Below are 14,220 nucleotides of genomic sequence, written 5' to 3'. Positions count from 1 at the left end.
CAAACCTCCAACTCACCCTCAATGCCATGCCTCCGTATTTTTGAAGTAGCCTACTATGGAGAACCTTATCAAACGCCTTACTAAAATCAATATACACCACATCTACCGCTTTCCCCTCGTCCACCTCCTTAGTCACCTTCTCAAAGAATTCAATAAGGTTTGTGAGGCACGACCTGCCCTTCACAAAACAATGCTGACTATCCTTGATCACATTATTCGTATCCAGATGTTCATAAATTCTATCCCTTACAATTCTCTCTAAGAGTTTGCCCACAACAGAAGTGAGACTCACCAGCCTATAGTTACTAGGGTTATCCCTACCCCCCCGTCTTGAACAAGGTAACCACATTTGCTATCCTCCAGTCTTCTGGCACTACTCCTGTGGACAACCAAGACATAAAAATCAAGGCCAATGGCTCTGCAATCTCCTCCCTTGCTTCCCAGAGAATCCTAGGATAAATGCCATCAGGCCCAGGGGATTTATCTACTTTCACCCTTTCCAGAATTTCCAACACCTTTTCCCTACATACCTCAAAGCCATTCATTCTACTTAATTGTGACTTAGTGTTCACATCGGCAACAATGTCCTGTTCCTGAGTGAATACTGAAGAAAAGTATTCATTCAGTGTCTCCCCAATCTCTTCAGCCTCCACACGCAACTTCCCACTGCTATTCTTGACTGGACCTATTCCTACCCTAGTCATTCATTTATTCCTGACATACCTATAGAAAGCCTTAGGGTTTTCCCTAATCCTACCAACTAAGGACCTTTCATGTTCCCTCCTTGCTGCTCTTAGCTCTCTCTTCAGGTCCTTCCTGGCTACATTATAACTTTCAATCGCCCCAATTGAACCTTCACGCCTCATCTTTACATAGGCCGCCCTCTTCCATTTAACAAGGGATTCAAATTCCTTATTAAACCACGGCTCCCTCATACGACCCTTTCATCCCTGCCTGACGGGTGCATACTTATCAAGGACACTTAATAGTTGCTCCTTGAACAAGCTCCACATATCAATTACGCTCTTGCCTTGAAGCCTACTTTTCCAAGCCACGCATCCTAAGTCATGCCTCACCGCATCATAATTTCCCTGCCCCCAGCTATAACTCTTGCCCTACAGTGCACACTTATCCCTCTCCATCACTAGAGTAAAAGTTACCGAATTGTGGTCACTGTCCCCAAAGTGCTCACCTACCTCTAATTCTAATACCTGGCCTGGTTCGTTACCCAGAACCAAATCCAGTATGGCCTCACCTCTTGTTTGGCTAACAACATATTGTGAGGAAACCCTTTTGCACACATTAGACAAACACCGACCCATCTAACGAACTAGAGCTATAGCTTTCCCAATCAATATCAGGAAAGTTAAAGCCCCCCACATCAACCACCCTATTACTTTCACTCTTCTCCTGAATCGTCCTCGCAATCCTTTCTTCTACGTTTCTAGGACTATTAGGAGGCCTGTAAAACACTCCTAACAGGGTGAGCTCACCTTTCCTATTCCTAACCTCAGCCCAAACTACCTCAGATGGCGTGTCTTCATCCATCGTCCTTTCCACAGCTGTAATACGATCTTTGACAAGCAATGCCACACCTCCCCCTCTTTTACCCCCACCTCTGACCCTACTAAAACATTTTAACCTCGGAACCTGCAACAGACAATCCTGTCCCTGTTCTACCCATGTCTCCGTAATAGCCACAACATCGAAGTCCCAGGTACCAACCCACGCTGCAAGTTCACCTACCTTATTTCGTATACTTCTTGCATTGAAGTATACACACTTCAAGCCACTTTCCTGTTTACAGGAACCCTCCTTTGAGATTGATGCCATGTTCCTAACCTCCCTACACTCCAGGTCCTGCACCCTAAAGCTACAGTCTAGGTTCCCATGCCCCTGCAGAGTTAGTTTAAACCCCCCCCAAGAGCAGTAGCAAACCTCCCGCCAAGGATACTGGGGCCCTCCAGCTTCAGGTGTAGACCAACCTGTTTATAGAGGTCCCACCTTCCCCAGAAAGAACCCCAGTTATCCAAATACCAGAATCCCTCCCTCCTGCACCATCCCTGCAGCCACGCATTTAGGTGTTCTGTCTCCCTATTCCTCGACTCTCTGTCACGTGGCAAGGGCAACAAACCAGAGACAACAACTCTGTTCGTTTTAACTCTGAGCTTCAAACCTCGCTCTCTGAAAGCCTGCCTAACATCCTCAGCCCTCCTCCTACCTATGTCGTTGGTGCCAATGTGGACCAGGACTTCCCCTTAAGGACCCGGAAAACACGATCAGAGACATCACGTACCCTTGCACCGGGGAGGCAACATAGCAAACGTGAGTCTCTCTCGCCCCCACAAAACCGCCTATCTGTGCCCCGAACAATCGAGTCCCCAATTACTATTGCTCTGCTCTTCTCCACCGTTCCCTTCTGAGCAACGGGGACAGGCTCCGTGCCAGAGGCCTGAGCCCAATTACTTACACCTGGTAAGTCGTCCCCTCCACAAGTATCCAAAACGGTATACTTGTTCTTGAGGGGAACGGCCGCAGGGGGTCCCTGCACTGGCTGCTGCCTCCCATTCTCCTGCGCGCTTTTATCGGGAAAAAACCTACCCAGGTAAGCTTACGCTATACCTGCTTCCGGGTCCCGGCTGCCCCTCTGGTCTTCGTCACTTCCCCCTGCTGCTCCCGCTCTTTCTTAGCTGTAGCCTTCCGGGTTCCTTTAAACTCTGCTGCTTCTCGCACTCAAAATGACCGTTGGCGTCGAAGGGTGAGTATTTATACTCACTGCTTTCCTTCCTAGCTGCCGCTCTGGTCTTCGTCACTTCCCCCTGCTGCTCCCGCTCTTTTTGTGAAGAGAGAGAAACAAAAAATGAAGATTGAGAGGGTCCAGGTAGAAGAGACAGGTGTTCGATATGGACTTCAGCTTAGATGGATTTGTTTCTGAAGTTGATGAACTGTTCAAACTCATCGCGGGTGCACGAGGTGGTGCCGATACTGTCATCAATGAAATGGTGTGATTGGTGGGAATGGTGCAATTGTAGCTGCAGAAGATGGATCCTTCCGAAAAGCACCGAAAAACAGGCATAACTGGAGTCCATGCTGGTAGCCATCGTTACCATTCTCGTCTGAATTAAGTTGGCGGTTTTGAAGTTGAAACGACTGTATGTGAGGAGCAGTTCAGCTAATCGAATGAGTGTGTTGGTGGAGTGTACTTGTTGCGTCAGGAGGAGAGGAAAAACCAGACGGACTGGATGCCTCCATCATGGCAGAGAGACGTATCTAAAGATTGGTTGGCCATGGTTAATGTGAGGCATTGGAGGCTACGGAATCAAAGTAATTGCGCAGGTGAAGACTGTGGGCTGTGTCCTGATTGATCCTAAATAAGAGGGGCAGAGGTGTGTGAAAGTATTTGGAGACAATTTCAGTGGTGTATGCCTGTCAGAGATCACGCTCGACCGGGGCAGTCAGTTTTATGAATTTTGGTTGAGATATAGAACCGGGAAGTGGAGGGAGCCCTGACTATGAGGTCAGAGGCTGTGGATGGTGCATCCCTGAGTTCAAGTGGTTGTGGATGGTCTGGGAGATGATAGCGAAGTGATGCAAGATAAGGGCATGGCCGACGGGGCAGAAGGAAGAGGTGTCCATAAGTTTGCTCCAGTCTTCATCTCCTTACAAGTATATGCGCCAACCTTCCAGTGCAGACGCTTTGTCTGCTAGGTTGCAGTTGGAGCAGAGGGAATGGAGGTCCGTTGAGAGGACTAGACTGGATAAGGCAGTTATTATCATGGCCGCAGTTGGAGATAAATACAAAAATTTGGGTAACAGACCAGCACTGTGTACCAAAGTTGAGTATTTTGCATGCGGGCAAAGGGGTCCTTGGAGGATGGTTGGGAGACCTGCTGGAGAAAATAAGCATGGTGGCAGAGGCAGTGGAAGAAAGCATCACTGTGTCACTGAAGGTTAAATTGTTGAAGGAGAGCGCATCGGAATGAAGGTGAGGCTTTTCCTGAGGACTGAACGTTCTTTCACAGTGAGGGGAGTCTTCGGCAGCACCTGCGTATACATCATTAAAGGAAGTGACACATACACATTGGTGGTTACGGGGTGGAAGCAATGGATTCAGCAGCATTCTTGGGAACAAAGTGACATTCCCTGTGATGTTTGTGATACCTTCAGTGGTGGCTGCTTCCTCATTGGCGGTGTTCCAGTGAGTTGTGGCCATTTCGGAGGAATGGATGGGGAAGGGACAGGACTGGTTGTTGCAGGTTCTGGAGTTTAGATCTTTGAGTAAGAACAAGGAAGAGGGGTAGCGTGGAATTATTCGTCAAGGTCTGTAATACAGAGGCAGAAAAGGACGTTTGATGCAAACTTGTCTACTGAGGGTTAGAAACACGAAAGGAGAGGTCACTTTGTTGGGAGTTTTCATTAGGCTACTGAAAGGTTCCAGAGATATAGAGGAATGGATTGCAGATAATATTCTGGATAGGAGCGAAAGTGTTATTGTTATGGGAGAACTAAACTTTCCAACGTTTCAGTGGAAACGCTATAGTTCGAGGAGTTTACATGGGTCAGGCTTTTGCAGGACGGTTTCTTGGCACAATATATGGATAGGTAAGCAAGAGACGAACCCACATTCGATTTGGTACTGGGTAATGACCGTGGCCAGTTGTTAGATTAGGAGTTCGTGAGCATTTTGGTGACAATGGCCACAATTCCGTTACATTGATTTTAGTGATGGAAACAGATAGGTATTTATAGCAGAATAAGTGTTATAGCAGGGGGGAAAGATAATTATGAAGCGATTAGCCAAGATTTAGTGTGCGCAGGGTGGGGAAGAAACATGTATGTGATGGGCACAATTGTAATGTGAAGACTGTTGAATGAACAGCTACTGCATATCCTTGAACAGTATGTACCTGTCAGGAAGGGAGGGAGTGGTCGAACGGGGCGACCGTGGCTGAGTAAAGAATTTTAATCTCTTGTCAGAAGGAAGAACAAGGCTGATGTAAAGATGTAACCAGAGCTCTCAATTACGGGGATTGAGAGTTACACGTTAGTTTGGAGGGACCTAAATAGAGAGCAAAGGATAGCGAGGAGGGGATATGAGACGTCTTTGGCAGATCAGATCAAGGAAAACTCTAAATCGTGCGGGAAGTATGTCGGAAAAATGAATGCCTAAAATGAGTTCAGGTGAAACCATGGACAGTGGTGGGAAGTATTGTCTGGACTCCAAAGAGAAAGAAAAGGCGCTTCCTTAACATTCCCTTCCGTTTTCATGCAGTGAAAAAGCAATGCTGCCAAGGAGAACGCTGAGATACAGGCTGTCAGACAAGAGAGGATAGAGTTTCATTTGGGGAAAGTGTTATCAATTCTGGAAAGTGTGAACATCAACTTGACCAAATGGAATTTATCCACGGATTCCATTGGAAGCAAAGGAGGTGATATGGCTTGATCTTTATATCATCGTCATCCCAAGGAATTGTGACTGGAGACTGGAAGAGAGCAGATGTTGTTTGCTTGTACAAGAAGGGGAGTAGAGAAAATTCTGGTATTTATAGATTAGTGAGCTTTACCTCAGTTGGGAATAAAAGTTTGGAAAGGATTATAAAAGATAGGATTCATCATCATCTGGAAAGGAATAATTTGATTACTGACACTTTGCACCGTTCTGTGACGGGTAAGTCGTGACTCAAGACCTTACTGAGTTTTTGAGAAGGTGACCAAACACGTGGATGAGGTTCAAACGGATGATCTCGTGTCTATGGATTTTACGAAGGCGTTTCATAACGTTGCCCACGGAAGACTATTGCACAAAATACGGAGGCATCGGTATGAGGGCGATTTAGCGTTTTGAAGCAGAAATTGGACAGCTGAATAAAGATAGATGCTTTTGATTGATAGGAAATATTTATCATGGAGTTACTATCGGTGTGCTGCAAGGATGTATTTTGGGGCCAGTGCTGTTCGTCATTTTTAAATAAACGACCTGGATGAGAGCAGAGAATGATGAGTTAGTAACTTTGCAGATAATGCAAACGTCGGCGTACGTGTGGACAATGCCAAGGTTTTACAAGTTACAGAGGTAGGATATAGATGAGTTGTGCAGCTTCACTCTGAGGTGATATATGGTTTCTCATGCGGAAAAATGTGAAGTGTTTCCCTTTGGAAGGAATAATAGGAATAAGGTGTAATGGACGAATGGTAATATTCTTGGTAGTATCGATCAGCAGAGAGATTTCGGTATTCACGTGCATAGATCGCTGAAATTTGCCTCCCAGGTTGATAAGTTTGCTCATAATGTGTACTGTGTATTAGCTTTAGTTGGTAGAGGGATTGGTTTTGAGAGTTAAGAGGTCACGTTGCAGCTATACAAAACTCTGGTGTGGACGCAGTTGGAGTATTATGTACAGTTCAGGTCACTGCATGATCGGAAAGATGTGGAAACGTTGCAAAGTATGTGGAAGAGGTTTGCCACGATGTTGCCTAATATGGAGCGAAGGTCTTATAGAAACTCCTGAGTGACTTGAGTTTGTTTTCGTTAGAGAGAAGATTGACAGGTGACAACTGAAACTAATAAGATGATCAGAGGATTAGATAAGGTGGAAAGTTGGAGGAATTGTTGTCAAAGTTTTAAGTTGAAGTGTCATAGTTAGAGGACAGAGATCAGAATTAAGTTCTGAACTTCGAGTGGCGAAAGGGTGTGGAATGACCTGCCTGCAACAGTAGCAGGCTCACCAACATTAAAGGCATTGAAATTGTCATTATGTAAACATTTGGTTGACAATGAAATCATCCAGGGTTAGAGAGACTTCACACTGGTTTCAATTTATGGCGCAACATCGAGGGATGAATGGTCTTTGATTACGAAATTGAAGACGTGAACTGTACCTTTAAATGAGAGTAAAAGCTGCGAGCTTACATGCACTTGTTATGTGGTCTCATAGTGTACTCGAGATCTGAGAATATCTCACATTTGGATGTAGCCTAGATGCCTCTGGTGCTTTCACAAAATTTGAACTTAACGGATCAGTTTAAATTATGCCCAAGATACTAAATTTAAATTGAATACTAAATCTAATACTGTTTTTTCAACACCAAAAACATGTGATGGCCTGATGTTTTATGCATAAAGATATTGGCATTTTTTGAGAGTTACCTTATGAGATAGCGACCAGCTGCTATCATCAGACTGACTAACACGAACACAATGCAGCGAGATTGGCAGCTGAAAGCAGGCAGACACCGACGATGACAACTGCTGGGTTGTTTTGACTAAGTAATTTGATGTGACTCTATCTGGGCGTTTATTCGGTCACTATAATTTACAGAGTTGGACGTGGATAACAAGCCTTTCAGAGAGAGGAGGTGGAAAGTTGTAAATAGTTGCTGTTTAAAGTTCACTTTGAGCCTTAAAGAAGCAAAATGTTATCTTTTCGTTAAATACTGGCCCTTGGGTAGTTTTTCTTTCACTCATACTTTTACGAATTACGAGGCGAGGTGAACTTTTCTTTGTGTTTGATTTAATTAACAAAAGGAATAACCTTCATGTCAGAACACGGTACTGTACGGTAAAGTGCCAAGTCCTACATTATCCATCCTCTACCTATTTATCTTCAACTGCCGGTGTAGCATTACTGGCTCACGCTTTCTACCCCTCCCACCCCCTCCAACCTCTGACCTTCGCAACGTGCAACACCCCATATCCGCAGATCGAACCCCAACCTCAACATAAAACTAGCAGACAATGGGAGTGCAGTGATAGTTTGGCGCACCGACCTGTACACTGCTGAGGCCAAGGGCTAACTCACTGCTCTTTATGCTCCCGTGAACACTTCCTCATCTCTCATCATCAAACTATCATTTCTCAGACCATCCACAACGCCATTACCTCCGAATATCTCCCATCCACAACCTCCAACCTCATAGCCCAGAAACCCCTCACAATTACCAGTTGCCCAAAATTTACAAACTGCCCTGTCCCGATTGACTCATCATCTCCACCTGCTCCTGCCCCACTAAACCTACCTCCGCACGCCTGAGCACAGGCCTGTCCCCTTGATCCAAGACTATCCAGCATGCATTCCGGACACTACCAACACCTTCCACCTTCTCCATGATTTTTGGCTCACTGGCACACAATGTCTCAACTTCACCATGGACATATAGTCCCTGTACAAGACCACCCTGTTCAAGCATATAGATTCTTCCTCTTCCGCTGACCAAGTTACAACAACACTCATTCCCATACGGCTGAACTGGTTCTCACACTCACCAATTTCTCCTCAGATAAATCCCACTTCATTCAGGTTACAGGAGTATCCATGGACAAATGCATGTGCCCCAGCTATGCCTTCGTCTTTGTCGAATTTGTGGCACAGTCCATCTTCCGCATCTACACTGGCATCAATCCATACATTTCCCTCAGTTACATCTATGACTATGTGAGCGCCATCTCGTGCACCCACGAGGAAAATGAACAATTAATCAACTTCACAAAGAACTTCCTCTCATACACCAAGTTCAGCTGAACCACTTGGACATTTCCCTTTTCGGCCAATGACTCAACACAGGGGCTCAGTTGTTAGTACTCCTGCCTCACATCACCAGGGACCAAGGTTCAATTCCGCCTCGCGTAGCTGTCTGTGTGGAGTTTGCACATTATCCCCATGTCTGCGTGGGTTTCCTCCGGATGCTCTGGTTTCCTCCCATAGTCTAAAGATGTGCCGGTTAGGTGAATTGGCCATGCTAAATTACCATAGTTTTAGGTGGATTAGTCAGGCATAAAAAAAGTAGGGGAATGGGGCTGGGTGGGTTGGCCTTCTGAGGGTCGGTGTGGACTTGTTGAGGTGAAGGGCCTGTTTCCACACTGCAGGGAATGTAATGTAATCTAAACACAGTTACCTAATTTAAACCCACCGACTCCCACAACTGCCTGGACTACACCTCCTCCCAAAGCCCTCTGAATCGAAATTCCTTCATCTCCAACGTATCTGCTCACAGTATGACCAATTCAACTGCAAAACACCTCAGATGGCCTGCCAGTTCAACCACTGAAATTTTGCCATCCCAGTGTTCAATAATGCCCTCCAATGCATCTCTTCCACTTCCTGCAGCTCCGCCCTTCAACGCCAGCCGTCCATTCGCAACAAGGACAGCACTGCCCTGGTTCTCACATTCCAGCCCACTAATCTCTGGAAACAATGCAGCATCATCCGCCATTTTCGACAAATACATTCTTGCCTCCACCACCAGCGACATGTTTCCGTCCCATTCACTTTCAGCATTTTACAGAGATAATTCCCTTCACAAATCCCTCGTTGATTCCATTCCTTCAGTCAGCACTCTCTCCTCTCCAAGTACCTTCCCTTCCTACTGAAAGGATTAAACATCTGTGCCCAAATCTCCCCCTCTCCTCCGTCCAAAGACCCAAAGGATCCTCCGACATCGGGCATAGATTCTTCTGCACCTCAAAACATCGCATATCGTTTGTCCGTTGCGATCATTGTGTCCTCCTCCATGTTGGGGGGACACGACGTCAACTTGCGGAATGTTTCACAGGACATCTTTGGTATACATGCACCAATCAACCTCAGGTGCCTTTAACCGCACAGTTCAACTCCCTCTTCCATTCTGCCAAGGACAAGCAAGTGCTGGGCCTGCCCCATCACCAAACTCCACTGTCCAATGCCAGTAGGAAGATCATACCTCATTTTGCACATGGGATCAATTTCGATGACACCAGTTTCCTGATCTCCCCTACCTCACCTAATTCCAAATCCACCTCTCCAAGTAAGCACCACCCTCTTGCATTGTCCTACCTGTCTATCTTCATTCCCACCTATCCATTCCACCCTTGACTGCGAAGTAAAACCATCACACCACACCTTCACCTATTGATTGCGTTCGAATTTAGCTGCCCCCAGCTTCATCCCCTCCCATTTTTCTGTCAGCCTTCTTACCACCCACCCCCAGACACATCCCTGCTGAAAAGCTCATGTTCGAAACATCAACTGTACTGCTTCTCCTGTGCTGCATGACCAGCTATACTTTTCCATCACCACTTTTTTGACTTTTGTGATCGTACTTAGCCTGTATTCCCTGCGTTTATTCAGTATTTGTCAATCGTTTTCCTTAAATCACTGTTATCCTTCAAGTATCTTTACAGTTCTATACACTTCTCACATCTTTCTTTCATATTTGCATTCAACAGCAGATAAGCCTCCAATCTCCTGATCGGTTTCATCTGAGTTCTGCACATAAATCGTGAATTTTGATAAATTTCTGAATGAATACAAGAAGTAACCCTTTGCTCCAGACTATCATTTATGTTAGTAAGATAGCCCTATGTTCCTACACTGCTGTCAACATCATTATTAGATTAGATTAGATTACTTATGTGTGGAAATAGGCCCTTCTCCCAACAAGTCCATAACACCCGCCGAAGCGCAACCCACCCAGACCCATTCCCCTACATTTACCCCTTCACCGAACACTACGGGCAATTTGGCATGGACAATTCACCAAACCTGCACATTTTGGACTGTGGGAGGAAACCGGAGTCCCGGAGGAAACCCACGCAGACACGTGGAGAATGTGCAAACTCCACACAGTCAGTCGCCTGTTGTAATTGCGCTGGAAGCAGCTTCTTTTTTAATAGAACTTAGAAAGTAAAGTTGTTATATTCGAGAATTTCCATTATTCGATATAAATGTTGTCAGCTGGCAAAACGAAAACAAATTTCCGAAATGCAATTGTCTTTGCATAAAACCATGAGGACTTTATTTGATTCATTTTTGTTTTTTTTTTATTTTTTTTTCATTCTGAAACATTTTTTTCCTTCATCTTCGAACAGCTTGCCCGCTCATGCTGACGATTAACCAATACGGCAAACAGAGGGGCAGCCGGGAAGGAGAACTGTGAGTATAAATACTCACCCTTTAATCACCAACGGTCATTTGAGTGGGAGCAGCGGCCGAGTAAAGGCGAACCCGGGAGACTACAGCTAAGGTAAGACAGTTTGTTTCAAAATTACTTACCTGTAGCGGGCAGCGGTGTTTTTTTTTCTCTCTTCACAAAAAGAGCGGGAGCAGCAGAGGAAGTGACGGCAAACAGAGGGGCAGCCGGGAAGGAGAACTGTGAGTATAATTACTCACCCTTTAATCACCAACGGTCATTTGAGTGGGAGCAGCGGAAGTGAGGTTGGAACGCATAGCTGGGCGGGAAGGTAAGTGATTAGTATTTGAGTGGGTGTGTTCTAGACCCCAGTTAAGTGACTCAGTTATTGACTCAGTGTTCTTGTTTTTGGAGAAAGTGTACAGTCATGGCAGCGCAGGCGGTGGAATGTTCCTCCTGCAGGATGTTTGAGATAGGGGTGACCACCGATACTCCTGCCGACTTCGTCTGCAGGAAATGCAGTCAGATCCTGATCCTCACCGAACGAGTTAGGGAACTGGAACTGGAGTTGGATGAACTGAGGATTATTCGAGAGGCTGAGAGGGTGATTGATCGAAGCTGCAGGGACATAGTTCGCGCCGGAGAACAGAGGTAGCTGGGTAACAGTCAGAGGTGGGAAGGGGAAGAAGCAGGCAGTGCAGGTTTCCCCTGTGGTCGTTCCCCTAAAAAATAAGTATACAGCTTTGGAAACTGTTGGGGGGGGGGACAGCGTTGCAGGCGTAAGCTGCAGTGAAGGGGTCTGTGGCTCTGAGACTCCGAAGGGAAAGGGGGAGAGGAGGAGAGCGCTAGTTATAGGGGACTCTCTAGTTAGAGGGACGGACAGGCGGTTCTGTGGACATGGGCGAGACTCACGGATGGTTTGTTGCCTCCCGGGTGCTAGGGTCCCAGACGTCTCAGACCGTGTCTTCAGAATCCTTAAGGGGGAGGGTGTGCAGCCAGAGGTCGTGGTACACATTGGCACCAACGACATAGGTAGGAAGAGGGGTGGGGAGGTCATTCAAGAGCTCAAGGAGTTAGGCTGGAAGCTAAAAGCTAGGACAGACAGAGTCGCCATCTCTGGGTTGTTGCCGGTGCCACGTGACAGTGAGGCAAAGAATAGGGAGAGAGTGCAGTTGAACACGTGGCTGCAAGGCTGGTGTAGGAGGGAGGGCTTCAGATATTTGGACAATTGGACTGCATTCTGGGAAGGTGGGACCTGTACAAACAGGACGGGTTGCACTTGAACCAGAAGGGCACCAATATCCTGGGGGGTAGGTTTGCTAGCACTCTTCGGGGGGGTTTAAACTAATTTGGCAGGGGGATGGGATCCGGACTTGTAGTCCAGCAAGTAAGCTAGCTGTGTGTCAGGATGCCCAAGACTGTAGGGAGGCTGTGGAGAAGGTAGCACTGACAGGGACTACTTGCGGACACAGATGGGCTCAAGTGCGTATACTTCAACGCAAGGAGTATCAGAAATAAGGTGGGTGAACTTAAGGCGTGGATCAGTACCTGGGACTACGATGTTGTGGCCATCACGGAAACGTGGATAGATGAGGGACAGGAATGGCTGTTGGAGGTTCCTGGTTACAGGTGTTTCAGTAAGATTAGGGAGGGTGGGAAAAAAGGAGGGGGGGGTGGCATTGCTAATTAGAAATGGTATAACGGCTGCAGAAAGGAAGTTTGAGGGGGATCTGCCTCTGGAGGTAGTATGGGCTGAAGTGAGAAATAGGAAAGGTGCAGTCACCTTGTTGGGTGTTTACTATAGGCCCCCCAATAGCAGCAGAGATGTGGAGAAACAGATTGGGAAACAGATTTTGGAAAGGTGCAGAAGCCACAGGGTCGTAGTCATGGGCGACTTCAACTTCCCAAATATTGATTGGAAGCTCTTTAGATCAAGTAGATTGGATGGGGCGGTGTTTGTGCAGTGTGTACAGGAAGCTTTTCTAACGCAGTATGTAGATTGTCCAACCAGAGGGGAGGCCATATTGGATTTGGTACTCGGTAATGAACCGGGACAAGTGGTGGGCTTGTTAGTGGGTGAACATTTTGGTGATGGTGACCACAATTCTGTGACTTTCACCTTGGTTATGGAGAGAGATGGGTGCGCACAACAAGGTAGATTTTATAATTGGGGGAAGGGAAATTACGATGCTGCAAGGCAGGATTTGAGGAGCATACGTTGGGAGCATACGCTGTCAGGGAAGGATGTGGTGGAAATGTGGAGCTTTTTCCAGGAGCAGATACGACGTGTCCATGATATGTATGTACCGATCAGGCAGGAAAGAAATGGTCGTATGAGGGAGCCTTGGTTGACGAGAGAGGTTGAATGTCTGGTAAAGAGGAAGGAGGAGGCTTACATAAGGTTGAGGAAACAGGATTCAGACAGAGCAGTGGAGGGATACAGGATAGCCAGAAGGGACCTGAAGAAAGGGATTAGGAGAGCTAAGAGAGGGCATGAAAAATCGTTGGCGGATAGGATCAAGGATAACCCCAAGGCATTTTATGCGTATGTGAGAAACCTGAGAATGACGAGAACGAGGGTAGGTCCGATCAAGGACAGTAGTGGGAGACTGTGTATTGAGTCGGAAGAGATAGGAGAGGTCTTCAACAAGTACTTCTCTTCAGTATTTACGAACGAGAGGGACCGTAGTATAGAAGAGGAGAGTGTGAAATGGACTGGTAAGCTAGAAGAGATACCTGTTAGGAAGGAAGATGTGTTGGACATTTTGAACAACTTGAGGATAGACAAGTCCCCCGGGCCTGACGGGATATATCCTAGGATTATGTGGGAAGCAAGAGAGGAAATTGCAGTACCGTTGGCAATGATCTTCTCGTCTTCACTGGCAACGGGGGTGGTACCAGGGGACTGGAGAGTAGCGAATGTTGTGCCCCTGTTCAAAAAAGGGAATAGGGATAACCCCGGGAATTACAGGCCTGTTAGTCTTACTTCTGTGGTAGGCAAAGTAATGGAAAGGGTACTGAGGGATAGGATTTATGAGTATCTGGAAAGACACTGCTTGATTAGGGACAGCCAGCACGGATTTGTGAAGGGTAGGTCTTGCCTTACAAGTCTTATTGAATTCTTCGAGGAGGTGACCAAGCATGTGGATGAGGGTAGAGCAGTGGATGTAGTGTACATGGATTTTAGTAAGGCATTTGATAAGGTTCCCCATGGTAGGCTTATGCGGAAAGTCAGGGGGCATGGGATAGAGGGAAATTTGGCCAATTGGATTGAAAACTGGCTAACCGGTCGAAGGCAGAGAGTGGTGGTAGATGGTAAATATTCAGCCTGGAGCC

Source organism: Chiloscyllium plagiosum, unplaced genomic scaffold (genome assembly GCF_037043375.1).
Source record: "Chiloscyllium plagiosum isolate Xiang-an unplaced genomic scaffold, Cpla_swu_hap1 HiC_scaffold_42, whole genome shotgun sequence".
NCBI classification, from domain to species: Eukaryota; Metazoa; Chordata; class Chondrichthyes; order Orectolobiformes; family Hemiscylliidae; genus Chiloscyllium; species Chiloscyllium plagiosum.
This window is presented reverse-complemented; position numbering follows the sequence as displayed.